Here is a 7,076-nt window from a genome sequence, read left to right on the forward strand (position 1 = left end):
TCAGGCATCAGCTCAATTACCACCTCTCTCCTCCACCCTGCTTTGCTCTGATGTGGTCTTGTGAGGGTTGAGGGAGCTGACGGTTCCTCACACAATTACACTGACGGATCATCCTGTTTTGCATCAAGCGCTAACCTGAAACGCTCCCCAGCCCTGTTCCTGCTGTGTCCTGGCTTAAACTCCCAGGTTGCTGATGTCCATCATGCGGCTTAAAGCGGTTCAAGGAGGACGCAGACTGACAGGCTGGAAAAAAGAGCCAAGTATTGCAGGGGGCCTACAGCACACAATGAGCTGTCAGCTCGCGACGGTGAATCAGCTTTGCAACATGATGGATGGGCACCACTGGGACACAAAACCTCTGCCCTGATTTTGTTGTTTGGTTTATTTGCAGATAACAAAGCCGTCGTTTTTAGACTCGTTACAGACCAAGAACATGGTTCACTGATTCAGATACACTTCTCTCTCCCAACCGCTCATCACAGCCATACATCCACCTCTGTCTTTGTCTTTTTTGTCCCTTGCTTCCTCTGCATAATTTATGAGCCTGTCTGTCCCACAGTCCCATTACTCTGTCATCAAGTGACCCAGTTATGAGGGGGGGAAGCCGGCACCACAGATATGGTCAGCATGGGCCCCATAAATCAACATTTATGGAAACATTGCCCACTCCTTCAGATGCTGAATGTGCAATCAGAGCACACTCCAGCTGAGTGATAAAGCTTGTCTAGTGTGGCCATGCTGCCTGTGTTGTTGTACGACATATGGCAGAATGTTTATACCAGGATGCACTGTCTACAAATCAAGGTTAGGAGACAAGTAAAACAAACAGACAAATGATTTAAGTTTCTGCATCAGTGTGAGATAAGGAGCTTCTCACTCTGGGTATATTTTAACCATGAGAGGAAGCAAAATGGCAGAAGTTAAGGTCAGAATGAGTCTAGAAGAATCAATTTCCAGGGACCGACAGAGTTTAACATTAATGTTGAGCTGCAAAAAGTTGTAGGAGTAGGATTGGTATAGCAGTGTGTCATCTGCATAATTATGATAACATAAGTGCTGTTTCCATGTCATATGGTCTAGAATAAATACAGGAGAGCAGCACTACACCCTGGAGGGCTCGGATGTAAAATTCCCAGTGGACACAGGAAGTCATTGTCCTGATGTTGTGACCAGTCGTGTCAAAAGTCGATTATCTCGGCCATTACTGACAGTCGGAGCGGGCCAAGTGTTTTTGGAAAGTAATATAATGTCTGTAGAGGCGATTTGCATTTGTAAAGTGACTGGGTTAATATAGTTTTCACTTTCTTCCTACATTTAATTAACCTAATTCAACCTTTAGCTGCATAACTGCTCTGCAATGCCCTGTGTCTCTGTAGATCAGTGTTTAAACCAAGTCTGGATACAAAAAATGGGTCACAGGCCTGTTGCCATCTATTTGTATATTTTAATGAGCTCAGGGACAAAGAATGAAACGACTTTCTCAAATGAATCTCAGGTTTCTAGAGGTTAAGAGCATGCACGTCGGAGGGATGGTGTTAATGCTCTAATATCATGCTCGATATTCATTTGTTTTACATTTAAAACACACAGCAAAGCAGATTAAGTGAGGAGGAAGTCAGAGTGAAGTAAAAATATGAAGTGATCTGAGGAACACAGATGCAGACAGCTATTTAAAGAAAGTGCATCTGCAGAGGCCAGACATTCTTTGCTTTTGCCAAAAATAGTTTTCCCTCTTTCCCATAAAACTTTTCTCGCCAGCTGGTGCTTGATTGAATAAGGTAGCATTTACAACAATCCATAACGAAGAAAGAAAACATATTTTGAGCGATTATCACATTGAGAGAGTAAGAGAAACTGTGGTATGGGCAACAGAATTGCTACCGAGCCATTTAAAAGTATTTTACAAAGTAGTTTATCAGTCGATTCTCAGTAGAAGGATTTATTACATTATAATAAATACTGATCTTTTAAAAATAAAACCTCAGTTGGTTCATCATTGTAACCTGTTAAAAGTGATGGGTGGGAAAACCACATGATGTCCTGAGCACCATGCTAGAAGTGAACTATGTGCTTTTAGATTGATTTTCTACTTTGCAGTCTGCAATTAGATTCAGTTCACGTTGACTGAAAACTTACAGAGCCTTGAAACTTGATTGAGACAGGGAACAGTCAAGTTTTAATATTTTTATGATTTTCATTACACCAATTTACATCACAGTTGGTATCAGCAATATTTGTTTAATGTATCTGTAATTGCCTTTTTAATTGTAACAGGCATAATCCAACTTTTTTGACATACTGAGGAACACAAAAGTCAGAGCATGTGCACATTTGGCTCATTATGAAATTATGCAAAAGAGAAGCTGTATGTCTACTGCCCCTGAGTGGCTGAAACACATCATTTTTAAACTGGCTGACCTGAACCACCAGCCTTATTTTAAAAACCTGCAGCTAACTCCTCAATCTGAGAGCCCCCCCTGCAAGAATCATTGTAGGCGGATCTGACATTGTCCTTCATCACTGGCTGCATTTGTGACATCAGTGCTCGTTAGGCTGCTCTGTAATTGGGTCACATAGCATTAGCCTGTAAGCAAACGTGTTGTCCAGCAGGAGGTTTAATATTCAAAGACATTTTAGGGTGATCACACAGATGTCTACTTGGAACAATTACACTTTAGCTCGGGGCAAAACCAACATTAACATCCAGTATTTCCTCGTACGGCGCCAGTCTCTGACCCATCTCATCATAGCTCACACAGCAGAGAGGACGAGCAGAGCAATCCTGACTGTCTGAATGTTGGTTTCAAGCTGTGGCTATTTACATTTTATTATTACAGACAGCAGACACCTGCAGGATCTCAAACATACCTTTGAAGATGCAACCCACTGTTAAAGAAACATTTAAACTACACATTTTCATTACCACCTACAGTAAGATTTGGATAGGAAACAGTATTAGACACTGTAGTTGCAACCAGATAATGTATCTAAGATATAAGAAACCGGACATAAAGAAAGAGCTAAATATCTACTATAATTGATTTTCTATACAAAACAAGGTTTAAGCCTCTAACGTTAGAGTCTTGTATCACGGTGAAATAACTTGAAGGTGGGAGAGTGCATGAATGTGTGGAACGTGTGAGAAAATGGACATTGGTAATGTGTGACATATGCAATTTGATTTGCTAACATGCTTGTTCCTTTAAGCTTCTTTAAAGTGCAATTAGCACCATACATTGACCTTCAGTAAGGGTAATCCTTTTTCATGCAGCGTGAAGCCATTATATTCAACATCGCCGATCCCTGCCTCCGTTCTCACTCTGCTCCCAAGGGGGGGAGAGAGATACTGTATGAAGGGCAGAGGTAGAGGAGAAGGGCAGAATCGAACATGGCACAAAGAGAGTGTTAGACAGAGGAGTGCTGTTACTTAAGCAGAACCTCTTTGTCTTTTTTACCTGGAGCCATGCTGCTGTGTGTGGATTTAGCTCGCTGCCAGCAGCAATTGCTAGAAGACATGCAGGCATATTTCTACATAGATCAGATTTCTCTCTCTCTCTCTCTTTCTCTCTGTATGTGTGCATGTGTGTGTACCCATACCACACCATAACCCATGTTGAATAAATATGAATTGAGCAGTGCTGTCAGACAGAGTAAGACGTAGCTCAATCTGCAGCGAGAGTGGGAGGACAGAGAGACAATACTGCATAATTGCTCCTCATGTGTGTCTTCTCTATCAGCATCAGTGCATGCTGCATGTTCTTGCTCCAGGCTGCCAGCATGCCATGTCCTGCTGGCTACTTTGTGGGCGGATCAATGAATGCCCATTTGGTAAAATCATATGTTTCCTTTGGAGAATGTGGGTGACTCTGTGTGTGTGTTCATAATGTGTAGGCTGCAGCAGCTCTTTGATTTCCCTCAGCAGGAGGGAAGCATCCCACTGAGGGGTATGGTAAGCTTATAGCGTCTCAAAAATTAGCTTTATTCAGCCTCACGCAAACGCAACATTAAAGCTGTGATGACTTTGAAAGCTCCAGTTCTGTGCTATGAAAGACACCTTGACATGACAGCTCAGCCGTGGACCAAGTAAACAGAGGATTATGTTGCATACAGTCGACTCTTTCTACAGGCTTTATGCCCTTTTTGTTGAGGGAGTTTAAGTGACGTGGGGGGCCCTGGGCAAACCCTTCATATTCTAGTATCGAGGAGATTACAGTTTACTATGTAGTCAAGTATAATTTTGATATTAACTGATAAACCATATGACCAGTTCACATGGTGCAGTGTTCTTCAGTAATAGTCCAAATAAGCTCAGAAACAACATTAAAATGTCAGGCACGGGCGCGTTTTGAGCGGGTGGGGGTGATTGTGGACAATAAGTTTGTTGTCTTTATAAGACAGGAGGTTATAACAACACGTCCTCTCAGCAGCACTGTGTCTTCAGGGAAGACTGGAGGCTACAATGATTCCCTATCAGAAAGTGACGACATGGGCCATGGCTGGTTAGCATGCTAACGTCAGTAGAGGGATGAGATGTGATAGAGATGAAAGTGATAACTGTGATGTTTCTTTCCACCACTGCAGACAGGTGAGTAAAGAAATGAAGTTTGATGCTAAACTCTCAATGTTTCCTTTAAACTGATGAGTAAACAGCTGCTAACATTACAGTAGCTATGTAGCAATAGCAACATTTACAAATAGCTGATTTACATGAAAGTGCTCTGGTGGAACTTTAAACCAGGACATTTAGATGTTCTTATTTGAGTCTTTTTACATGATAACATATTGCTAGTCTACTTTTAATCAAGGGCCTGACTTTTTTCCATTGGTGTCATTGGCCAAGTAACCTAACAAATGAGTCAGTGTTCAATATATTATGCAGTTACCCTAATAAAAGAAACACTGACGCATTTTGTTTTGCCATTGAACATCATTTATTTGTTTCTGTGTGTGTTTCTCCTACTCTACCTTGTCTGTCCATGGCTCTGTGTGGACTAACGTGCAGCTCTAAAAAAGAGGGGTCAGAGTTCAGGACAGATGTCAGCTAAGTGCCAAAATAGCTTGACCAATGTCCTCACTGAGTGACAGCGTATTTCTCAATAGTTTGCTCAAACATGCAGCAGATGCCTGACTGGATTTGCGTTAGCTTCTGTCGCCTTTGTGCATTTCACACAAATTAACTCAACTGAGGAGACTGGGGCCTGTGTGAGGTAGGAAGACCTTTTTTCTCTGCTCTCTGACTCACTCTAGACATACAGCAGCTTTTTAATGTGCTCGTAAATTAATGTTCATTACCGTCACTGCTGTGTTGTTCGTACTTGAACAAATGGCGCAAGTTTTTATGTCACCATTTATAAGGGAATTACTTTGAACTTGTGACAGAATATATTGATTAAGCTTGTTATTTAGCTTGATTGGAAGGCAGTGTGTTTTTAATCTAGTTGGAAGGAATGCTTTATCACAGCTGCTATATAAATAATGAGCTCCATCAGCATTCATTTTCAGCAACGCTGTGTATTGATTGTCAATTTAGAGATCAACTGAAACAAAATTAGCAGGCTGTTGTGTGATTAATAATGCAAGAGCGAGGTCTGGAATGCCAAGTCCAACCAGCTGTAGTCGAGTGTTATGAGTTCAGCTGAATCTCAAACAAGGAGCGGTGGGAGCAGGAAGATTAGCAGGCTTCCAAGTCCTGAATCGACGAATGACATTGTCCAGTTCTGCCAAGGTCAGCTTCTTCTGATCAAAGGAGAACAACGTCTGTTTGTGGAGATTAACGCCATGATTCTCCATCAGCAGAGGCTGCATCATGCACTGGCTGCAACACGGCCACCACAGATAATCATGGTCACTTTAGAAGAGGCTTATGATTTCACCAGCTGCACCACAGAAGCTCTCCACTCAGTTTCACTACACAAATGTGTCAAGTCCAAGGGTTGTTTAACACAATCAAGTGGAGAATATGTTTATTCAAAACAAAGCCTGGCTAAAACATATTCTTTCTGCTGACCTGCTCCACTGCAGTACAGAGGTCAGCTTCTGTGTGGGCCTACTTCTTCAAACTGGAATCACAATGAGCTAGGTAAAAGCGCCTCATTTAAACCATGTCAAATTACCTAAATTGTATGTTTTTGTATATTGTACAGTTACGGTCACAAACTGTAAACTTTGACTCATTAGAGCCCAAAAAAGAGACAAAACACAAAAGTTGAAGATGAATTTGACTCACAGGATTATTTATTCATGTATTTTTCAATTTTTCTTCATCACAATATTATTAGAGCGAAATATTTCATCACTATTATGTATAGGACATGTCATGGTCTGTCCCATTTCCTGTTTTATTTTAAAGTTCAGTGTCCTGTCTTCCTCTGTGCTCCTTGCTCTAATTACCTCATGTGTGGCTTGATGTAGAGTAGAGTTCCTGTGTGTTCTTGTGTTCCTGCTTTTTGTTTTCCCCCCTAAGTAATGAATACTTTATTTCACCCCACCATCCCTGTCCCTGCCTGGTATGCATTTGGGTCCAGTTTCCTTCAAACCTGACAAGAGAGAGTCTACAGCAAGAGAGATTTGCCTGAAAACTCATTTAAACTTTTGAACCTACTTTGTTGGAAATATAGGGCATCGCTGCCTCCCACAGTGCAGTGCTGATTAATTCCTTCTCTTTAATACACTACTTCTTTGAGCATCGGTGAAGATTGGTTCACTTATGGGACCAAGAAGAAAACATATTTTTATACACCTCTTATTTTACCTGTCACAAATAAATAGTTAAATAAAACACGAGCAGAGGACTGCAACAATTAGCTTCGCTTTGTCATTAGAGGCACAAAGTGTTTCTCATCATGCTGCACTAAAGTACCTGTGCACCTTTGGATACCTAGATTAAATGCAAACCAACAGTAATAAACCACAGGCTAGTGTAGACACTGTCTAAACCAAAAAGGGGCACATACACACAAAGAAATAAGCATAGGCACAGTCTTTTTAAAAAATTTGTTTCAATAACACTCTGCATGTCCATAGCTTTGGAAATCTGAATCATTATGAAACCAGGTCATAAATGTAAGTTGACATGC

This window comes from Trachurus japonicus, chromosome 8 (assembly GCF_045865225.1).
Source record: "Trachurus japonicus isolate A0001 chromosome 8, Traja_1.0".
NCBI lineage: Eukaryota > Metazoa > Chordata > Actinopteri > Carangiformes > Carangidae > Trachurus > Trachurus japonicus.